This window comes from Capra hircus, chromosome 5 (assembly GCF_001704415.2).
Source record: "Capra hircus breed San Clemente chromosome 5, ASM170441v1, whole genome shotgun sequence".
Classification (NCBI taxonomy): domain Eukaryota; kingdom Metazoa; phylum Chordata; class Mammalia; order Artiodactyla; family Bovidae; genus Capra; species Capra hircus.
This window is the reverse complement of record NC_030812.1, coordinates 8,235,418-8,257,891: the sequence shown is the minus strand read 5'-3', so window position 1 is coordinate 8,257,891 and position 22,474 is coordinate 8,235,418. Positions and strand designations below refer to the sequence as shown.

Below are 22,474 nucleotides of genomic sequence, written 5' to 3'. Positions count from 1 at the left end.
GATCATGGAAAAATCAAGGAAATTCCAGAAAAACATTGACTATGCTAAAGCCTTTGACAGTGTGGATGACAACAAACTCTGGAAAATTCTGAAAGAGATGGGAATACGAGACTACCTTACCTACCTCCTGAGAAACCTGTATGCAGGTCAAAAGGCAACAGTTAGACCTGGAGATGGAACAATGGACCAGTTCAAAACTGGGAAAGGAGTATGTTAGGCTGTATATTGCTACCCTGCTTATTTAACTTCTATGCAGAGTACATCATGAGAAAGGCTGGGTTGGATGAAGCACAAGCTGGAATCAAGATTGCTGGGACAAATATCAATGCCCTCAGATATGCAGATGACACCACCCTAACAGCAGAAAGCAAAGAGGAACTAAAGAGCCTCTTGATGAAATTGAAAGGCGAGAGTGGAAAAACTGGCTTAAAACTCAACATCCAAAAAAACTGAAATCATGGCATCCAGTTCTATCACTTCATGGCAAATAGATGGGAAACAATGGAAACAGTGGCAGACTTTACTTTCTTGGGCTCCAAAATTACTGCAGACAGTGATGGCAGCCATTAAATTAAAAGATACTTTCTCTTTGGAAGAAAAGTTATGACAAACTGATACAGCATATTAAATGGCAGAGATATCATTTTGCCAACAAAGGTACATATAGTCAAGGCTATGGTTTTTCCAGTAGTCATGTACAGACGTGACAGTTGGACTATAAAGAAGGCTGAGTCCCCAGGAATTGATGCTTTCGAACTGTGGTGCTGCAGAAGACTCTTGAGAATCCCTTGGACTGCAAGGAGATCATAAAAGTCAATCCTAAAGGAAATCAACCCTGAATATTCAGTGGAAGGACTGATGCTGGAGCTAAAGCGCCAATACTTTGGCCACCTGTTGAGAAGAGCTGACTCACTGGAAAAGACCCTGATGATAGGAAAGATTGAGAGCAGGAGAAGGGGACAACAGAGGATGAGATGTCGGGATGGTATCATTGACTCAATGGACATGAGTTTGAGTAAACTTCTGGAGATAGTGAAGGACAGGGAAGCCTGGGATGCTGCAGTTCATGGGGTTGCAAAAAGTTGAACACAACTGAGCTACCGAACAACAACAACAACCACATATTTAGTTCATGTTACATTAACCAAAAATGTTAGTTATAACTGTAACATAAAAAATATATTATGTTCACTATGAAATAATCACAGTTTGTACAAAATGAAATATCATACAAGATAAATAACAGTATTTAAAAGATGTATAAAGCATTGTATATATAATGGAACATTAATTTTAAATGTGATATATATTTGCATATGGACATATTTATGCTTGGGGATATAAGAGGCTATTAACAATGGTTGCAGAGAAGGCAATGGAACCCCACTCCAGTGCTCTTGCTTGGAAAATCCCATGGACAGAGAAGCCTAGTAGGCTGCAGTTCATGGGGTCGCACAGAGTTGGACACGACTGAGTGACTTCACTCTCACTTTTCACTTTCATGCATTGGAGAAGGAAATGGCAACCCACTCCAGTGTTCTTGCCTGGAGAATCCCAAGGACGGGGGAGCCTGGTGGGCTGCCATTTATAGGGTGGAACAGAGTCAGACACGACTGAAGTGACTTAGCAGCAGCAGCAGCAACAATGGTTGACTTTGGGAAGATAAGAAGTTACTTTCAATTCACATAGTTTTGGATTATTTTAAAATTATAAATATTTTAATAAAATACATTTTCATTTAAAAATCAAGTTCACTTCAGTTCAGTTGCTCAGTCGTGTCCAACTCTTTGCAACCCCATGAATTGCAGCATGCCAGGCCTCCCTGTCCATCACCAACTCCGGGAGTTCACTCAAACTCATATCCATTGAGTCGGTGATGCCATCCAGCCATCTCATCCTCTGTCAATAAACCATATGGAAAAGAATATGAAAAAATATGTGTATATACATGTGTAACTGAATCACTTTGCTGTACACCAGAAATTAACACAAGTTTGTAAATCAACTGTATTTATTTTTCAAAAATCAAGCTAAAATATTTCTTTAAAAACATTACTCTTTAGTAGCAATAAACCACACTTTTCTATAAAAATGCCAGTTTCCAATATAGAATATTATGCATATACTGAAGATCTATACAGAAAGAATTTTTTTTCTTACTAATAGAACTTTTTCTGTGCTTTGAGTTCAATAGATATTTTTGATAAAATTAAGAAGTCATTAAAAACAGAGAAGGAAGAAAAGGTGATAAAAGGGGAAAAGTAAAGCAAAAGAATGATTATCTGTTTCAAAGATAGTTAGCACTGACCCAAATAATCCAAAATAGTGCCCCCATTAAAGTGGAATTTGAATAAATTAATATATAACATGCTTTTACTCTTAATTTTCTATCACACTTCAATTAGCACACGTTCATTTGGAACTTAGTAGTGAGCTAGGGGGATGATTTATTCTAGAGAAGTACAGAATGATTAAAGAAAATAAGTCATGTTTCACCTTGGATGAAATAAGTCAACTATAACTAATTTCAGTTCATAAAGATTCATTACCAAGGCCAAACATTGAGTTTGAAGAAAAGTGGAAATGAGAAACAAATTTAAAAAAAGATATCAACAGGATGATTCATCCAGTAATTTCCACAAAGTGTTTTAAGTTCCTACTTAGTGAAATGTTATTGACTACGACAAAGCCTTTGACGGTGTGGATCACAATAAACTGTGGAAAAGTCTGAAAGGGATGGGAATACCAGACCACCTGACCTGCCTCTTGAGAAACCTATATGCAGGTCAGGAAGCAACAGTTAGAACTGGACATGGAACAACAGACTGGTTCCAAGTAGGAAAAGGAGTACGTCAAGGCTGTATACTGTCACCTTGCTTATTTAACTTATATGCAGAATACATCATGAGAAATGCTGGGCTGGAAGAAGCACAAGCTGGAACCAAGATTACTGGGAGAAATATCAATAACCTCAGATATGCAGATGACACTACCCTTATGGTAGAAAGTGAAGAGGAACTAAAAAGCCTCTTGATGAAAGTGAAAGAGGAGAATGAAAAATTGGATTAAAGCTCAACATTCAGAAAACAAAGATCATGGCATCCAGTCCCATCACTTCATGGGAAATAGATGGGGAAACAGTGGCTGACTTTATATTTTTGGGCTCCAAAATCACTGCAGATTGTGATTGCAGCCATGAAATCAAAAGACACTTACTCCTTGGAAGGAAAGTTATGACCAACCTAGACAGCATATTTAAAAGCAGAGACATTACTTTGCCAACAAAGGTCCATCTAGTCAAGGCTATGGTTTTTCCAGTGGTAATGAATGCATGTGAGAGTTGGACTGTGAAGAAAGCTGAGCACTGAAGAATAGATGCTTTTGAACTGTGGTGTTGGAGAAGACTCTTGAGAGTCCCTTGGACTGCAAGGAGATCCAACCAGTCCATCCTAAAGGAGATAAGTCCTGCGTATTCATTGGAAAGACTGATGCTGAAGCTGAAACTCCAATACTTTGGCCACCTCATGCAAAGAGTTGACTCATTGGAAAAAACCCTGATGCTGGGAGGGACTGGGGGCAGGAGGAGAAGGGGACGACAGAGGATGAGATGGCTGATGGCATCACCGACTCGATGGACATGAGTTTGGGTAATCTTTGCTGGGAGGGATTGGGGGCAGGAGGAGAAGGGGACGACAGAGGATGAGATGGCTGATGGCATCACCGACTCGATGGACATGAGTTTGGGTAATCTCCAGGAATTGGTAATGGACAGGGAGGCCTGGCGTGCTGCGATTCATGGGGTCGCAAAGAGTCGGACACAACTGAGTGACTGAACTGAACTGAACTAGTGAACTGTTAAGCTAGATCAGCTGACACTGATGATATAATTGGAAACAATATGATAAGCATTAATTCTTCATTATTGTAATTTTATAATTTAGTGAATTAATGTTTGAAGAAAAGTATAGAAATATACACATAAATGTAAGAGATTTTTTAAATACAGTCTCAGATTTTTCAGTCTCAGTAATCAGTAATCTCAGTATTCAGAGATTTTAAAAAATCATATCAATTTGTATTTCTGTTACAGCCTATTTTATCTTTAGTTAGAATATTTATTTTTCACTGCATTTTTTTCAAGTATTTTCTGAAAATGTGTTTTCACACCTAGAGGATGTGAAGATCAGAGTGTTCCTATTACAAAGAAAAGAAACAAACAAGGGTGGGGGGAAATGATGGCATGACTTTGAGAAAACATGTTCTAAACTGGAAAAAATCCTAAGGTTAAAATTTTAGCAATATATATTTAAAGCACTGTTCTGTATCCCACTAAAGATTTCCTTCAATTGAATTTAGTTTCTTCTGTACCCTTACCTGTATGAGATGAATTTATAAATACATTTCTTCTTTAACTTCAGCTAACTATTCAACATCTTCAAACTTATACTCTACTTAGGGTTTTCCAAACTATAAAAATGTTTCAATTACTGTTCAAATCCCTTTCTACCACACAGTGATTGTCCGTTCTTGACAACTCTCCCGCATTTTGAAAAGTGATATATTTAAACTCATAATATGGAAAAACTGAACCTTTACTCTCAGATCTAAAGAATAAAAATTAGTTTTAAAAAGCTGGCCACATCGCAGTGCTGAGTTTACAGCGTTAGTGTCTGCCAACAGTAGACATGTTCAATGGTAACCCAAGCATAGGGAGAAGCCTGTGCCAGGGCCCTGAGGCAGGAAGAAGTCTGGAGCATTAAAACAACCAAAGGCCAAAGGGGCCTGCACATGAGAATGAGAGAGACAATATGAGAAATTATTCTATTGAATAGGAGGAGCCAGATAATAAATGGACTGGGAAGTCTGAGTAATAACAGGAGAATTGAAAAGTCAAGGTTGGTTTGATTATGGTGTGGCGACAGACATAAAGAAAAGTAAACAGATTTAAAAGGTACTTACAAACTAAAAATAATAAAGATATCAAATATTTTAGACCTGAGGTCAAGAGAGACAAGAAAACAAAGATGACTCCCAGGTTTCTAGAGAACACAACTAGACGGAAAATGGAATCATTTGTATCAAAGAAGTGAAAGTTTAGTTTGTACAAGATGAATCTGAGGTGTCTTTAAGCTATCCAAACGAAAGTGAAAAGTGTGTCCCCCTCTTTGCAACCCCATGGACTATACAGTCCATGGAATTCTCCAGGTCAGAATACTGAAGTGGGTAGCCTTTCCCTTCTCCAGGGGATCTTCCCAACCCAGGGATCGAACCCAGGTCTCCCACATTGCAGGCAGATTCTTTACCAGCTGAGCCACTGGGGAAGCCCAAGAATACTGGAGTGGGTGGCCTATCCCTTCTCCAGCAGATCTTCCTGACCCAGGAATCAAACCAGGGTTTCCTGCTTTGCAGGCAGATTCTTTACTAACTGAGCGATCAGGGAAGAGATCCAAATAAATTTGTTAAATTGACAGTTGTATTTTATGTCAGCACTTCTAGTAAGACAGAAATGATTTAGTTCACTCACCAAACCTACAGGAGTGATGGCATGCTTAAATACATATTCAGTGTTTGAGATTCAGGTAAAAAAGAGAAGTCTTAATTAAATAATGAACTAAGTGTCTTTTATGATAATAGAAATGTCCCTTAGAGCGCAGCTCGTGCGTGCATCGCCTCCTCTGTGAAGCCATAGCTGTCTGACTAATTGATCACTCCCCCTCACATGCTTTCAGAAAGTTTTCACTTTTTTGTTGCAGCTAATAAAAGAGGCTTTCAGAACTTGGCAACATCCTGTCCTTTCAAGCCCCTAGTATTCATAGTATTAATGTTATCCCATCACATCTCTGCATTTTCTTCTACTCTATAAAATTGTTTATCCATAACCAAAAAAGAAGTACAATATATCAACATCATTTCAACTAAAAGCTTAATAGCTTTTTAACTGAAAGCTATTAACAGAAGGAAAGAGACTGACATGAATCTGCTTGGCTGAGAGTGACCAGTAACAGCACTGGTGCCAGATTCATTGTGAACTTAAAAAACTGGAGAACCCTTGTAGTTATAGGCCACGTTGACTGGATCTGGCAAATGGTCTCTAAGTAGAAACTCTATATGCCTCTCACAGGGTCAAAGTAGTTAACTGCTGGTGAGAAACCATCCAGAGCTTTCCTCCTGACTGTAACGAATTCTTAATACCATTGTATCATTAATGTCATTATTTGGAAAGACAGTGTTATACGTCACTGAAGCTCTCAACAGTATGGGTTCCTGAATGACCCAAACCAGAGGATTTTCTGCCACCCCCTCCAAATACACACATACTTTTCCACACGGTTACACTGTGCAAACAAGTCAGGTTTATGTGTTTAAGACACTGAGACTTTCCTACTGTTTGTTACCATAGCATATCCCAACCAATCCTGACTACTCACAGCATGCATCTGAATAAATGATGACTGCTTGCTTCTATAAGTGGTTGGCAGTGTCTGAGAGTTTGTGCTCTCAGATATTTGGGGGCAGACTGATGAACGACTAAAAGATTGAGGACATATCTCCAACCTTATCCACTATCGTGAGAAAACTCACATGGGCGGTAGGAACGCCAAAGAAGCATCTCTGTGCTGAGACAAGTGAATATCTAATTCCCTTGCAGAGAAATATCATGATCAACTATAGATCGTCTCCTGGTAGCACAGAAGGGTATCAGGAAGACCATATTGTAAAATCACCACATCACAAACTTAATGACAGATTGAGGGGGTTATACTATTTGCTCATTTTTATTTTTGAATACGAAACTCTAAACATTTATGCTCAATCTTCACTGTCCGTTGGCTACCATAGACTGGTTCTCTATTCACCACTTTAAAGAAAGAAATAATCCGCCACATCTCTGTATTCTTTTCTACTCTATAAAAATGTTTATCCATAACCAAAAGAGAAGTAAAATGCGTTGACACCATTGCAACAAACAAAAAGATTAATAGCATTTCAGTTCAGTTCAGTTCAGTTCAGTTCATTTCAGTCGCTCAGTCGTGTCCGACTCTTTGCGACCCCATGAATCGCAGCACGCCAGGCCTCCCTGTCCATCACCAACTCCCGGAGTTCACTCAGACTCACGTCCATCGAGTCAGTGATGCCATCCAGCCATCACATCCTCTGTCAAGAGCAATTAGCTGAATTCCTCAGAAGATAGCAGATGAACATTAATCTGCTTGGTTGAGAGTGACCAGTAAGAGCAAGTGGTGCCAGATTCATTGTGAGCTTAAAAAACTACAGTGTAAGTTCACACAAAATCACATATATGTGACTATAGTTGAGAACACTGTAATTTTGATCTGGGAAAGCTACTGAATTTCATTCATTTACAGGATGATACTTTTATGTTTCAAATAAGCCACTGTAATTCGTGTATATCCATTATATTATACTTATGTATGCTTAATGAGATCGGAAATATACTATAATTCTTTGAAAATTGATAATACTGTTTTAGGGAACTGTTTTTATTTAAAACTGAAGATTGGTGTGCTTAGTATGCTGTTACATTAACTTAACTGGTCACAACCAGTATTTTTTTTTTTAATGAATCAAGGACAAAAGGAAAAGAATTGAAAAGGAGGCATCATAATACAACACCAGTAAGAAATAGTTCATAGAACTTTTTTGTTCATATAATGTGTATGTGTCTTTGGCAGCAAACTGTGTTTCAATGTCATTCAAAAACATTAGAAAATATAGATTTAGTGGATTAATTCACTTATTCAATAAACATTTTATGGAATGCTCTTTTCCTACTGTTTGTCAGAGTCAAAAGATGATAAACATATTTATCATTGCAAAATCTTGAAAAACTTGTATTTTTTGTGTGATCACATACATTAAAAATCTACATATACTATATGTGTAAGTATAAATGGACAGATGTAGAACAAGAAGATGTTTAGGATACAAAAGAGCCTGGTGCCCACAGGTAAGGAAAACAGAGCATATCACTTGCCAAGAATGGTCCATTATAATACTTTACTATAAACCACCTCTCATATAGGTGGTCTTGTGTGAATTCAGCAAAGAATACTTCTTTAGAAATATGTTATTATCAGCATATAATGTCTATGGGAGTCTTAAGGGGGAAAAGAGGGCCATTTAAGACTGATGCTGTAATTACTAACTCACGACTGCTGCAGCATGGCATGCCACTGGACTTCCACTGACCGGGTTAATATGCCTCTGTAAGCACCTAGTTTGGGCTTCCCTGGTGGCTCAGAGGGTAAAGCATCTGCCTGCAATGCAGGAGTCCCGGGTTCGATTCCTGGGTTGTGAAGTTCCCCTGGAGAAGGAAATAGCAACCCACTCCAGTATTCTTGCCTGGAAAATCCCATGGATGGAGGAGCCTGGTAGACTATAGTCCATGGAGTCGCAAAGAGTTGGACACAACTGAGCGACTTCACTTCACTTCAAGCACCTAGTTTACTACTACAGACTGACCCAGGTAGACTTGGGTTATTGAGTTCTTGAAACCAAGAAATGAGACCAGATAGAGGGAAAATAATTTCTGGTTAATGCTCTGAGACCCGTGTTGTCTAAATGATAACTGACACAGAACAATGTGTTTCTTTCTGATTTCAGTGTTTGTTTACTTTTGTGTCCAAATCAAAATTTGAGTTTTGTTGGATATAATCGAATATATACTCAGAAGGAAATTACATGGAGGAAAAAAGAATAATGTGATTTAAAAGCCAAGGTATTCATTTAAATCTAGAGAAACCATAAAAATTGAGGGTGGGCTTGGTGTTCAATTCCTTTAGAAATGAGGGCAAAAGGAGAAAGGCTATTAAGATTTAACAAAAGATATACAGAAACTGTCTGAGGAATCTATGTCATAAAAAAAAGAAGTAACTCTTCTAAAGAGAAAATGGAAGATAAAAACATCTGCCTGGTAGTCACCTGAGAGAGCCATTTGAAAGTCAGGGCAGAAACTGTATGTATTCCGTGACTATAATCACACAAAAAATGTACACATGATTACATAGACTGGAAACGTATTACACAGAAATAAGATACTACATATATCTAAGTAACATTGAGGTGAAGTATGATCATCTTGTTCTGAAAATCTCCTTAATAATGTGTAGATTGGTTTTAGTTAAAATATTAAAGCACGGTTGCACTCATGAAGCCAGTATCTTTACAACTTCAGCTATATTTGCCTTTTATCTCTTTTGTAAGTAGAACAACCTCACCCCCACTGCAAATCTTCAGTACTTAGAGTTTCCTTTGTCTACTATGCTCTTTTCCTGATGTTTACATAGTCTTTCATGCCTCAACTTATATATTTTTGGTTGACCAGAGTCCCCAATTTTACTTTATTAGCCTGTTTTACTATGTAGTAGCAGCTCTCATTATTTTAAGACTACCGTAGTTTTGTTGTTGTTTTTAGCTGTTTGTATCTTTCCGTAAAATGCTAGCTCCCTAAATGCAAGGAACGTGTCTACTCTGCTTGCTTGTATATTCCCAGCACCCAGAATAGCGCCTGGCATATAACACACATGTCCCGGTGCTTATGAAGGAAACTCATTATTCCCTAATAATTTGCTTTCCTTTCAGTTTGAAAAGGTAATAGTGTTTTCATACAAATTTATTCTATTGCATCTGTATCAATACAAAAGTAGTTACGGTAATTATAAAATAAAACTCTATATAAACTCCTGAGAACAAGGCCTCAAGCAAAACAAAACAAAAATTTGAGGTATTGACCTATACACAGAAGGGCTTGTGCATGGCTGTTGGATGGTATCACCGACTCAATGGACCTGAGTGTGAGCAAACTCCAGGAGATGGTAAAGGACAGGCAAGTCTGATGTGGTGCAGTCCATGGGGTCTCAAAGAGTTGCACGTGACTTAGCCATTATACAAGCCCTCTGGGCTCTGAATCTAAGAGTCCTCAAATTAGTTAAGTATTTTCCCCACTGCATTAAAAAGGAGGAAGGCAAGGCAAAAGGCAAGGACCCAGTTAGAGTTAAATGACACGCAGCTTAGCCCTCAGCCTCTGAAATGCATTCCTTTTACACGGTTATGGCCATACCAGTTGTTTAATTATTGACTACGTACATACCTGTTTATAGTGACCATCAAGTCCTTCCAGTGCCACTCCTTTCTACATCCTCAACTATTAACACTATGGACTTTTCACTAGAATTCCCTGGATCTTATCCTGACCCATCAACTAAAGGTTTAGTGGTGGGAAAACCAAGGGCCCTGGAGGAGTCTACTCCAGCATTAATGCCAGCAGGCATCCACTCTGACAGGTCAGCGCCTGAACCTTATGAGCTAGGTATTTGTTGTTTTGCCTGCTCTAAATTTAGTCATTTCCCTTCTTTTAACAGCAGAGCTCTCTTTCTATGTGGTCAAGTGATGCTTTGTTCAACTCTCAAATCCAGGGATGATACAAGGATCAGCTCAGGAAAAAAATCATATTTCATAGCCTTCACCATAGTGATGAACTTGGGGAAAGTGACCCAAGTTGTTCCAGTCGAGGTGATCCTAGACATTTTTTGGGAAAAAAAAAAGTGTTCTCTTTATATGGGGATTTCTTATATGTCTGTAGCCACTGAGAACATTCTTGCCACTTTAAAGGAAGATCCTGGTTGTAAATAAAGCAATGGCAGAGAAACATAGAACTGAGGAGATAGGGAGGGATTGGGGTTGGGGGGCAATAGGTCTGATCTTGATCATATAGCTTGATTTCCCATTTTCAGCTCTGATGAAATCCATAATATTCCTGGATATTATGGTAACATGAGCTTTAAAAATCACTTTCTCTCTAAACTATTTCGAGTTAGATGGCTTTATTGAAAGTTAAAGAGTTCTCCACATTTGTGTCAATTCTAAGGAGATAGATGAAACTGGAGCCTATTATACAGAGTTAGGTAAGTCAGAAAGAGAAACACCAATACAGTATATTAACGCATATATATGGAATTTAGAAGGACAGAAGTGATATGGACCATATATGCAAGACAGCAAGAGACACAGATGTAAAGAACAGACTTTTGGACTCTGTGGGAGAAGGCAAGAGGGGCATGATTTGAGAGAACAGCATTGAAACATGTATATTACCATATGTGAAATAGACGACCAGTGCAAGCTGGTGCATGCAGCAGGGCACTCAAAGCCGGTGCTCTGGGGCAACCCAGAGGAAAGGGATGGGGAAGGCTTTCAGGATGCGGAGACACATAGACATACCCATGGCTGATTCATGTTGATTTAAGACAAAACCCACAATATTGTAAAGTAATTAGCTTCCAATTAATGTAAATAAATTAGCTTTTTAAAAAGTGAAAGAGTCCTTGACTAATAAATAAGGGTGAAGAGTGATCAGATCTGCCAACAGCAGACAATTTGCAAAATCCTTACATTTCCATTCCTGGTGAAGTGAAGCTTTTAGTAATGAAATAGCTTACTGAGGCTCACCATGTCAGAGGAGGTCTTTATACCCAGATCTATGAGACTCCAAATTTCATGCTTTTAGCACACTGCCATAATGGTCATCTGGACTCAAACCATGAAGTACAGTTTGCTTATGGCCCTTCAACTTCTTGTGATCGCTTCTATCTCCTTGCTTCCATCTGTCCTGCGTCTTCTCCCACTGAGGAGTCTGATGATTATGATTTCTCATGGTTGAGTATTCACTCTAGAAATAGACTCTTGGGTTTGAATCCAATTCCTTCTACATAACAGTTGTGAGACCTTAGCAAGTTACTTCTTTTCCACATTTTTCTCATCTAAAAAATATAAATTTGTACCAATCTCATAAAATTCTTAGGAATGTTAAATGGAATGAAGTGTGGAAAGTACATTAAAAAGTGCTTGACATAGTAAGAATACAAGAATATGATTAACCTTTAATCATAAATTAAATTTTGGACAAATTTTGTGTTTGTCCAAAAATCCCCATAAATACCAATCTTACATTCCAATTAATCTTGCATTCTTTCCGTAAGCCTTTCTCAATTAAAACTCCTGTTTCCTTCTATCAGATCAGCTAGAAAGTCAATTATGATAATCCACATTGCAAAGTGTACAGCTATTGACAATCACTTCCAAATGTGCTTGATTCTTAACATAAAGAATTGTCAATTGATGGACTTCACATTAGAAGGGCATAATAACTGGGGCTTGAGTATATTCCCTGCTCAGCCATTTCCGTCTTGAAATAAAGAACCAATAGATTCAACAACTTCCAACAATGTTTAGGAAACAGTGAGAAGTTGTATAAGTGCAAATGAGAAAAACAATGTGAGATGAGGTTGGAAATCTTCTAGTAAAACTACAACATACATTTTCCCATCACCTCTTTGTAGCCTCCAGGAGGTACCTTATGACTCTGTGCTTTACAAATAAGGAAATACATATATAAAGATAACATTTAATATCATAGTGATATAGCGATGACTAAAGGCTAACTGAATCAAGTGACTCAGGATCAGTGACTTTTCTTATAGATTAGAGAATCATTCCTTGAATAATTTTTAAAATAAATTTATTCCAAAGTTGGAATCACAAAAGTAATGACAATATATTAAACTGTCAGTATATTTAATGACAGTATTAAATGACAGTATATTAAATTCTCTTTTTCAATAGAAAGAATAAAGACTATCTATTCAATACACAGTGAAGATGTTAGATTTTTGTTTTTATTTTTGATAAGAGCAAACTAGAGAGAACTTAAAATTTTACTTGAGTTTTTCTTTATTAACCACTGAAGCTATATGAGTCAGTAAGTGAAAATTATTAAAGGCTTCCTAAGTGTGCAATTATAGGCAGGTAACCTAACTTCCGAGTCTCCTTTATTGCATCTGTAAAACGGAGAATCTCTTCATTATCCAAAGCATATAAGGCAACAATATTTTTTTAAATTCAGTGAGATACAACTGTCATGAAAACAGTGATGTAAATGTTATCATTGGAAGAATAAAATTTGAAAAGATGCCTGAAAATACATGCCATTTATTTGGACTTTTAAATATCACTGTCTTACCTGTAGTCAATCAATTTTGTTCTAAAAATTACCACTGGGATAATTTTTACATGGAAGTTCTCAAAAACTTTCAAATCATGGTATATTCCATTTAAGTGTGTCAAATAGATGAACAAATTACTCTCCTTTTTTTTTTATCTATACATACCTTTTGTGAAACTAATCTGAACTGAATACAAACTAAGAGGGAAATCTCTTGGTTACTGACAAAAAATAAATTCAGCAGGTAGAGATGAGTATGGGGTCTAGAGTACCAAGTTCCCAGCAGTTTCTAGAGGAAGATGATTCATTAAGATATGAAGAAAAAAGTAGGAAAGAAGGAAGGAAGAAAAAGAGGGCAGGCAGGAAGGAGATAAAACAGGGAAAAAAATGGCAGGGAAGGAAGAGAATATAAGAGAATTACTGTATCATGCTCTTAGCTGGAGAGTTGAACAAATCTTCTGGCAGTGAGTAGTAACATGCTTCAATGCATACAGGTCTGAACGTCCAGCAGTCAGAGAAATCAAACTGTTGCTATGTGTTCAATCTATAAGTGATGAAACAGATTCTCAAAGGCATAACAGAACTCATCTATGTTACTCTTCCCTGAAGGAGTCGACTCTCTCCTATCATTAATATTCATTCTGTGTTATCTAGGAATGGTTCTGAAAGTATCTATGATTCTCCAGGAAAAAAAAAAAATCTAAAACCAAACAGGAACCTTGCATTTTAAGTACTTTCCTCCCCACCCCCCAATTTTAAAGCAGGCAGTTTTAAACCATTTAGGAATAGGTCGGCTTTTGGTGGCTTTTCTAGAATTATTAAACTCAACTATATCTCAAGATGATTGTTCGGCATTTTATATTTAATATTATAATTGAATAAAATACAAAAATAGGTATATTACTTGCAATGTCACATTGTTAACTAAGCTTTCATGTACAGGAAATTCTGTACAAAGACAAAAAATTCAAGCACTTTTAGGCATATAATGGTCTGGTTTATAGATATTTAAAAATAAAACTTGTGGCCTTGGATTCTGGACATTGGTTAAAACAAGATAGTGATGTTATTCTATTTAAAAAGAGATGTTAGTGGTCTAGAAATATGCTCTAATGCCCAACAGTTCACTTTATTCATTCCTCAAATCTGATAAAAACGCTACGGATTAGGCAGAAAGCCAGCCCTGTAAACCAGGATCTGGCAGACACTCCAAGCCAGAAACAGATTCCATGCTTTGCTACCTTGTCTTTCTCCTGAAGAAATCGTGACAATTTTTCCTCCTAATAATCATGCTAACTCAGAGCCTGGTTGTTAGAGGAGCTTAGCTAGGCCTTGGTAACCTGTGTTGTATCATTTATCCTTGTCTCAAAGGCCATCAAGTCGTTTGTCTAAAAAAGAGTTGTTAATGACTTTTCCCTCAAAAGTAAGCAGCTTCCATATTTCAAGGGTAGAGAACAAGGACTGATCCACTGTTTATAATACACAGAATACCAGGGTGGGGGTGTGTGCACAGAACATCATCTGGAAAAGATATACTTGACTGACTCTTTCTCCTTCTCAAGGAAAGGACAAACAGTTCCAAATTGACGTTTTCATGAGTGTAGCCTGCTGCTCTGCTGGCTATATGCTGTTTATACTTACAGTTACTTTCACATAAAATTATGTCTGAAAAAAAGACTAACAATAATCTAGCCTAAAAGCAACCCTATGTGATGTTTCACAGTAACATTCAGAGATTCTACAGGAGTACGAACCAGTTCTCAGGTATCTGTGATGATCAGGATGAGGTACATGAATGCTCAAGAGTCTCTGTAACAAGACACAGGTGGATTCTGGAAGTATTAGAGCCAATCTAAGGATGTGAAAATATTTTAAATAATTATTTCAGCTTTACCCACTGATGTTAACAAGTTAAAAAGTTAAACTGATTCATGGTTTTAACAGTCTCACCTTTTGCTTGGGTCACTCGTGAGTAATCACAAGAAATTCCATGAAAGAAAAGCTATTTTGTCAATTATGTAAAACTTAAATACATTGTATTTTGAAAGTGTTGACGTGAAGTTTGTTATAGCTGAGCATGTTTTGTGTATTTCCATGTGTTTTTGCCTTCACGTTGATGAAAATATGCCAATAAATCTGAAAGTAGCAATTACTAAATCCAATTATCTGCCTCCAGCTAGAGTGAGGCTTGGGCTGGCATGCAAGGAGAATGGCCCGGAAGCGAAATTAGCCTCAGATAAAAACAGAAGGCTGTCCCCTGGAGGCCACATCCAGGGAACTGTCTCCAGAGGTGTTTGTCTGCTTTCTTCTTTATTCGCTTACGGAGTAAAAGTTGGTTGTAGTCTGGAAGGGTGTGGGAGGCCAACAAGAGATATCGTGTCTCATTTAAGCAACTGGAGTATCAGAAGGCTTTGTATTTAAATAATTCTCTGATTCTACTAGTGCTTAAATACCTATGTGCATTTTATCCTTGATTAGCTAGGTGAATGATTTAGAAAGAAAAAGAAAACCTCAATTGCAGGAAACAACATATAACCCTCCTTACTTGTATAATACCCTTTGGCAAAAATAGTATTGCACTGTATGAACTCTAAGCACTTTAGAATTATAAGCAAAGCTACACTGAACAAACACAGTAACAACAGGTTTAGTAGGATGAGGCAAGACCAAGTTTCAGTATCATACCTGCACTGATTAATTGGATATTTTGACCAAAATTCATTCTTGACTGAATCACTTAGTTAAATGTCGGAGGCACAGTCTGGGGGCTGCTGCAGCAGGACTGTTATCTAGCATACGCAATGAATTGTTGTGTGACAGGGCTGCTAGGAAATTGCATTTTAACCAAACTATTTCAGAAACCAAATTATTTCACCAGATTCTTATACTAGCTGAGAAAGGCCATTCTCATCCTACATGGAAATTTTCCAGCTCCCATTTTGCACAAACAGTTAAAATATAGAAGGCATTTATTATCTTTATAAGCTTTACAGTCTTCCAGGGCTCCTCTTCAACAAAGTGACTCCATATGTGGATAACTAATATGCTCAACATACTACTAGTGAGACCAGTACAGGAATGATTGATTTCTTTTTATCTATACAACGGCAAAACCCAAATTGATGAACTCTGACCTCCTCTCAATTACATTACAGGTAAGTTATGGAAACCAATGTGCCACAGTCCTTCCAAGAATTGAATGTATTTGTAAAGAATCAGAATTAGTTCTAAACAATTAGAAGTTATGGTTTAACTAAGTAGAAAAAATTATAGAAATTACAGAAATTTTTTTAAACTGCTTTGGAATTTCCAAAGACATGTCACAAAATTTCTTTCTAACACAGTATAAATGTGCTATTGCTATTCTGACATAGGTTCCAATTTGTTTTAGAACTCTCTGAAATAACGTTTTTAAACTTGGAAAGCAAATATTTTAAAAGGAGGTTTCCTTGATATAGGACTTCTGCAATTATTTTTAAAACTATAGAAATAACATCCCCGGTGCTTACTCTTCCTTTAACATAGTAATGTTTCTGATTACACACTTTAAAAGTTTTCCTTTTTTAAATAATCTAGCAAAGGTTAAAGTTTTATTCTTACACCACAAGAAAATACTGTGTGCTCTCTTACTTCCAGTAGATAACATGATTATATTTACAATATTATTTAATACACATTTATTTTCTTATACTAACACATATAAGTAGAATGATGCTCATACATGCCCAGCTATCACAGTTCATCTTATAGTCAATATAAAAATGGTTCTTCAAGAAAGAACACTCCTAAAATGACAGAGAAGATAAAAGAAAAACACTATTTCGTTCAGACAGGAAAGATTAAATCCTGTTTTTAAAAAATGGCCACACTTAATGGAGAGGTTTGAATCAAGTTTATAAAAACATTATGAAAAAATAATGCTCATTCTTAAAGAAATTACTAAAGATACCGATCTAAACCCCCTTCCCTGAAAAAGCAATGATAATCATGTTGATTATATAAAAGATTAAGAACAAATTTACCTTTATGCAAATGTTGAAAGAAACAAAATCTTTAAAGAAACTTTAATGCCCTGTTATGTCTAAATCATATGAAAATATGATTTCAAGTTATTTGTTACCTGCATATAAAAGTGTATCTTATACTGAGAGGTTTTTTTTTTTTCCAAATCCATGATTCATATGAAAATCACTTCTTCCCTAAGCCATAGAAGAGCTGTATAAAGGGAAAGATCTATACCCCCATTAATTTTGCCTCTGGGTATTCCTAGTCTTTTCAACCAAATAAATATTAAAAGCATCCCTAAGACACTGTCATCTTTCATTAAATGATACTTTTTACAGAAGTACTCCCTAGTTTCAGCAGATTATATGCTACTGCCCATTAGTATTGAATCCTTTCAGAAAATATTACATAATATATACATATATATATATACACACACATACACATACATATATACACACATGTGTACATATATATATTCTTAAACACTAGTTGAAATTATTTATTTGGACTGCCATATACTTTATCCCTATTTAAATAGCTTTGAACAATTTCAATGGCAAACAGTTTCAACTAGAAAGCATCTCAGACGTTAAACTTTTGATACAGATGTATTTATGACAAGCAAATCATTGAAAAATTTTTAGAATCACCGTGTTTTAGGTATTTAATTTTAGTAAGCATTAGTTTTTAGCAAAACACTTGTAAAACCCACCCCTACATTATTCTATGCCAAAATAATCTAACTTTGGTCTTGGTGTTCTGTAATATTAGATCAAATTTGCTCTGTTATGTAATCACACTATTTACTTTTGCTTTCTTTTCCCCAAATAATTTAATCACTACCATTAGAAAAAATATATATTATGTTCCAATTTGGAATTAATGCTATCTCTTCCTAGCTATTACACATACCAGAACTCTTAAGAGCTCAAAGTATTTCAGGCTCACATAATTGTCTATGTTAAGTGTGAGATTTTTACGATTAGATGGCTGTAAAAACCTAATTTGGGAATCCAGTATAAATTGATTTAGTATATTGAACTTAAAGGAGATGAATTGATGTTATATCTATGGTGTCATTAGGCAAGTTCAAATTAGCTTTCAGATCTAACATATTCTGCATTTTATTTATTACTCATCTGGTTCATTTTGCAAATACAATTAAGAGAAGTTACTATATTCTAGCTTTATTTTCAGTTAGCACCAAGTGTAATATGCAAATATTGTAAATACCATAACCATTTTCATATTTCTGGACTAGAACTATCTGACAATTTGACCAGACAGAATAACTAATATTCTTCATTATGAAATGAAGTTCAAAACTACTCTGCAACAATTCTCTATTGTGTGGTATTTTATAAAATTAGTATTTTAGATTTCCCCTGTAGAGTAGCAACCTTTAGTTCTGATAAAAATACATTAAAGCCTAATTACCATATTTGCTCTGAAACATTAAGATGATTTACTAAGATATCCTTTTAAAAGGAGAAAAGATGAAGGTTGTATGAAACTGTTATACTAGAACATTTTATGGGATGACAGGGCAATAATTTCCTACAATATATCATTTAAAGTCTTACTTCGATCCACTCACTATTTATTGGAATTAGTTCTGACTTCCGGTATATAAAGGCATAATTTTTTTTTTTTGTAAGCATGTGAAAAACTCAAGACTCATGTACATTTCTTTTACATGTCACTGCTATAATTAACATTTGTTAAGAGTTTCAAACATCAATGTCACAAACCAAGCCCAAACTTGCAACTTTCCTAAGACACAGTGAGAAATAACCAAGTAAAATCTTAATTTGCTCACATGGAAAGCAGTCGGTTTCCTTTCTCTCTTCATGTCTAAACTTGTTAATTCAGATGTACACATGTGAGGCAATTAGACGATTGTCCCTTTGTCCTTGTAACCGAAAGGTGGCACCTCTAAAAATTAGAGTTAGCTTTGAACAGAGGTACTACATTAAAAAGGAAAAAAAAGAAAAAAAAAAAACAAACACCAAACAGGCATTTAAATGTCAAAGCCTTAGAAAGAAGATCTTGTTTCTGTGACCTGAGGTTAATTCTACTGAAATAGGAAAGATAAGTGCCTCAAATGGAAAATAGTTTAGAAAATAAAACCTATTACATTGATGGTAAATAAATGCAGCTCTTCTCTAGATCAGTGTATAAACTTGTCCACTTAAGATATATAGTGAAAATAATACTTTTTGGGATACACATATTAGTGTGGAAGGTCAAGCAGAGTTGAAAAAGAAGGCTCCTTTTTCTTATCCCAAGTGGACACATTTTAAAAAAAAAGTAAGACTTGGCATTTCCTTTGATAAATCAAAGGGGAAGATTTATCTGGACACCGACATGTGATTTCTCTGCACTCATGTAGGATCCACTTGGAATGCTTTCCCATTGCATTGAACTAAGCACTTCTTTCTACCTCCTCCCATCTGACAGCCATCACTTATCTGTCTCAGGTGAATAACAAGAAAGGAAAGCTTATACCATTGACGATGGAATTAGAAATTTCTGAGGCTGCCTTCAAGGTTCTGTCCACCAAGTCCTGTTCACTTAACCTATCATTCAGGCAGCCAGGGCAGAGTTGTTTTGACATCTTTCTCTGTATTATAATAAGAGATGAGAACAAAAACATTTTTCCCATTAAGATTTTTGAAATTTGAGGCTATCTTCCTACCATTACTTTCTAAACTTTGTTCCAGTACAAGAGAATTCTTGGCCAACTGAGCTTCCATGTGCCTTCTAAATGGAGTACTAAAATTGTATAAGCATCATGTTTACATCTGTTAAATATACTTATTGAAAGAAAAGAAGGCAAAGCATGAATTCAATATCTGGGAAACAATGCAAACAGCAGAAAGAGAGAAGGAAATCATATTTCATACACAAATGCAGCTTTAACACAAAAGTTAAATGTTTGCTTTATTTTAAAGGGTTAATCTTCAAGAAAGTCAAAATCAACACATACACAAAGCTAACTAGATTAGCTTTCTCAAAGTAGAAACCCAAGCCTCCTGATAGGACTAGTGTTACTTAAAAATGTTTTGAAACTTTATACATATACATACATATATCTATATCCATCTATCTATCTATCTATATTGCTCCTCAACATAAAGGCCATACCAAAGAATCTCAGGAAATTAATGTTTTTAATTTTTTTTCTCTATTGGAAAAGCTTCTCCAAGTTCAGACATTACCACTGATGGACAATACCAAATAGCCCTACAGGACAGATGGAAACAGGAAGAGTCAAATGGTGGGCACTTAAAAGCAACAGCAATTAAGCAGTTGCAAGTGGGTTGAAACGGTGGTTTATTTTTGTTCCATTTGAAGGAATCAAGTGAGAGACACAGCCTCTTGCAAGGAGGAGATCAAGTCAAACTTGACGCTTCCCCTCTTTGCGCATCTTGTCTACTTCCTTTATTCAGTTTAATTGCTTTCCCTATTCTAATTTTCGCAGAGGTTGTATTCTATCTTGTTCCTTCTCTCCTGCCCTGGGCAGGAAAAAAAAAAAATCTTTCTCCTTTCATCACTACCTTCCTCTTTCCTCTGAGAAAAGGCAATCCTCTCCAGGAGGAGAAAAAAGCCCTGTGCGTGCTTCGGATGGGAGGAGGGAGAAGAAGAGAGATTGAGAAAGGAGTTGGAGGGGGGTGGGTGGTGAGGGATAGAAATTGAGGGTGGGGGGCGGAGGAGAGGGGAGGAGAGAAGGAAAGGAGAAGATGGGGGATGCCCAACATCAACTCCAGGCTCTGAATCACAGGCGCCGTGCTAAGTGCTTCTCCGGGAGATGCACATGTGGTCTCATTACACTGCTCACAATAGGCCACCCGGGGCTCCCTTCCCAGGTCTCAGTCTCCCCCCACCAAAACCCAAGTGTGCCGAGAAGAAAACCTTCTGGACGGATTCAAGCAAATAGGCACCACCGAGGTGGCCGTGCCGCCACTCCCGCTGCCTTACCTGGAGCGGGGAACAGGAGGTGGTGCCTGCTCGCTGGTCCCTACCGCCTCCCGGGGCTGACCGGTGCACACGACTCCTTTCGCTGCCTCTGCTCTTGGAGGGGCAGCCTGCAACACAAAAGGGGGGTGTGGGTGTGGGTGTGTGGGAGGTTTTCCAGGGCCACCAGCTGGTCCCAGCTGGCCGCCCTCACCCTACACACACCCCTCCGGGGCACCAAGCCCCGCTCTCCGGGGAGCACCACCCTGAGGGCTTGCCCCGGTGCAGTCTCAAGTTGCCGCTGCCAAGTGCTGCCGCCGCCGCTGCAGGAGGAGGAGGTGGAAAGACACTGGGGGCAGTACTCGGTCTAGAGCATCCCCACACTGCAGCTTCTCCAGGAATCCCTCCAGTGAGGAGGCGGCCGCCCGTCATCTCCCAGCCCCGGCCGCCTGATTGGCTCCACCGCCGGTACGCTGAGCCGGGGAGCCAATCCGGGCGCACTAATAATAGGTGGATCCGCGCAGCCAACAGCGCCCATCCCAGTTCTGTTAGTGTCTCTCCATCCCCACAGCGGACAGGGACTTGAGGAGGGGGTTGAGGAGCGTTGGGGGAGGGGGTAAGTCTGAGGGGGTCAGATCCCAAGGAGACGTAATCAAGGGCATCCGATAAACCCTCTGGGTAGTTACAGGAATGCCCCGCAACCTGTTCAGCAAGACGCACAGGGGAGGGAGACAGCATAATAAAAAGCTTTTTTTTCCCCCTCTCTCTTTTCTTTCTTTTTTTTTTTTTACTTTCAATCAAAACCTGCCCTGATACTGAGCATGCCCAGACTGCAACAGCGCCCTAGGAGTTCCAATGTGTGTGGGTTTGCAGGCTGTGAGTGTCTTAAAATGTGGGAGCTGGGAAGAAGAGATAGAAGTTTGTCTTTGGCTATTTGACCCGGAGGAGTTGTGAAAGCAAAGCAGGGCGGGGATAAGAAAGGAGTCCGCCGGAGAGTCCTCACCCTGAACCATAGGAAGGTGGCCCTCTGGGCCACTGGAGGCTGTTAATACCATTGTGTGGGTTCAAGGGTGGAAGCGGGGTAAGAATAATCGGAGCCTTTCTAGACGCCTGGAGACTTTTCTTGAATCAAGGGTGCGGTGCTTGGGAGATGCCGGGATGCGGGCATGCGAAGCTCCTTCCCCTAGGTGGGGCCGGGAAGCGACTCCACCCTGTCGCGGGGGCTGCCAGGCAGGGGAGAGCGCGCTGGGAGTTTCCATTGCGGCGACCAGTAAGTTTGTAGACTTAGGTCAGGTGCGACAACGTTGGGGATGCAGTTTCTGCCAGCTCCCTTCCCCATCTCTCCACCCCTTGCCAGCGCCGCGACGACTGAAGCGTGGGTACTCCCCCTCCTTTCTCTCTTTCCCCTGAACGATTCTGCTCGGAAGTAAGAAGCTTTTCCCCTGTGACAGCAGTGCTGACCTGATTGCCTCTAAGCTCTAGGGCAAT

General features: G+C 38.1%; 1 protein-coding gene across 2 annotated transcripts in view; it reads right to left on the bottom strand.

Annotated features, from left to right (window-relative positions):
- SYT1 (synaptotagmin 1) overlaps nt 1–21,395 on the bottom strand; it is a 625,237-nt gene extending 603,842 nt beyond the window's left edge. For both annotated transcript variants that reach the window (XM_018047591.1, XM_018047592.1), the window contains exon 1: nt 21,011–21,395. The gene's annotated coding sequence lies outside the window, so the exon portion shown is untranslated. The remainder of the gene's footprint in view (nt 1–21,010) is intronic.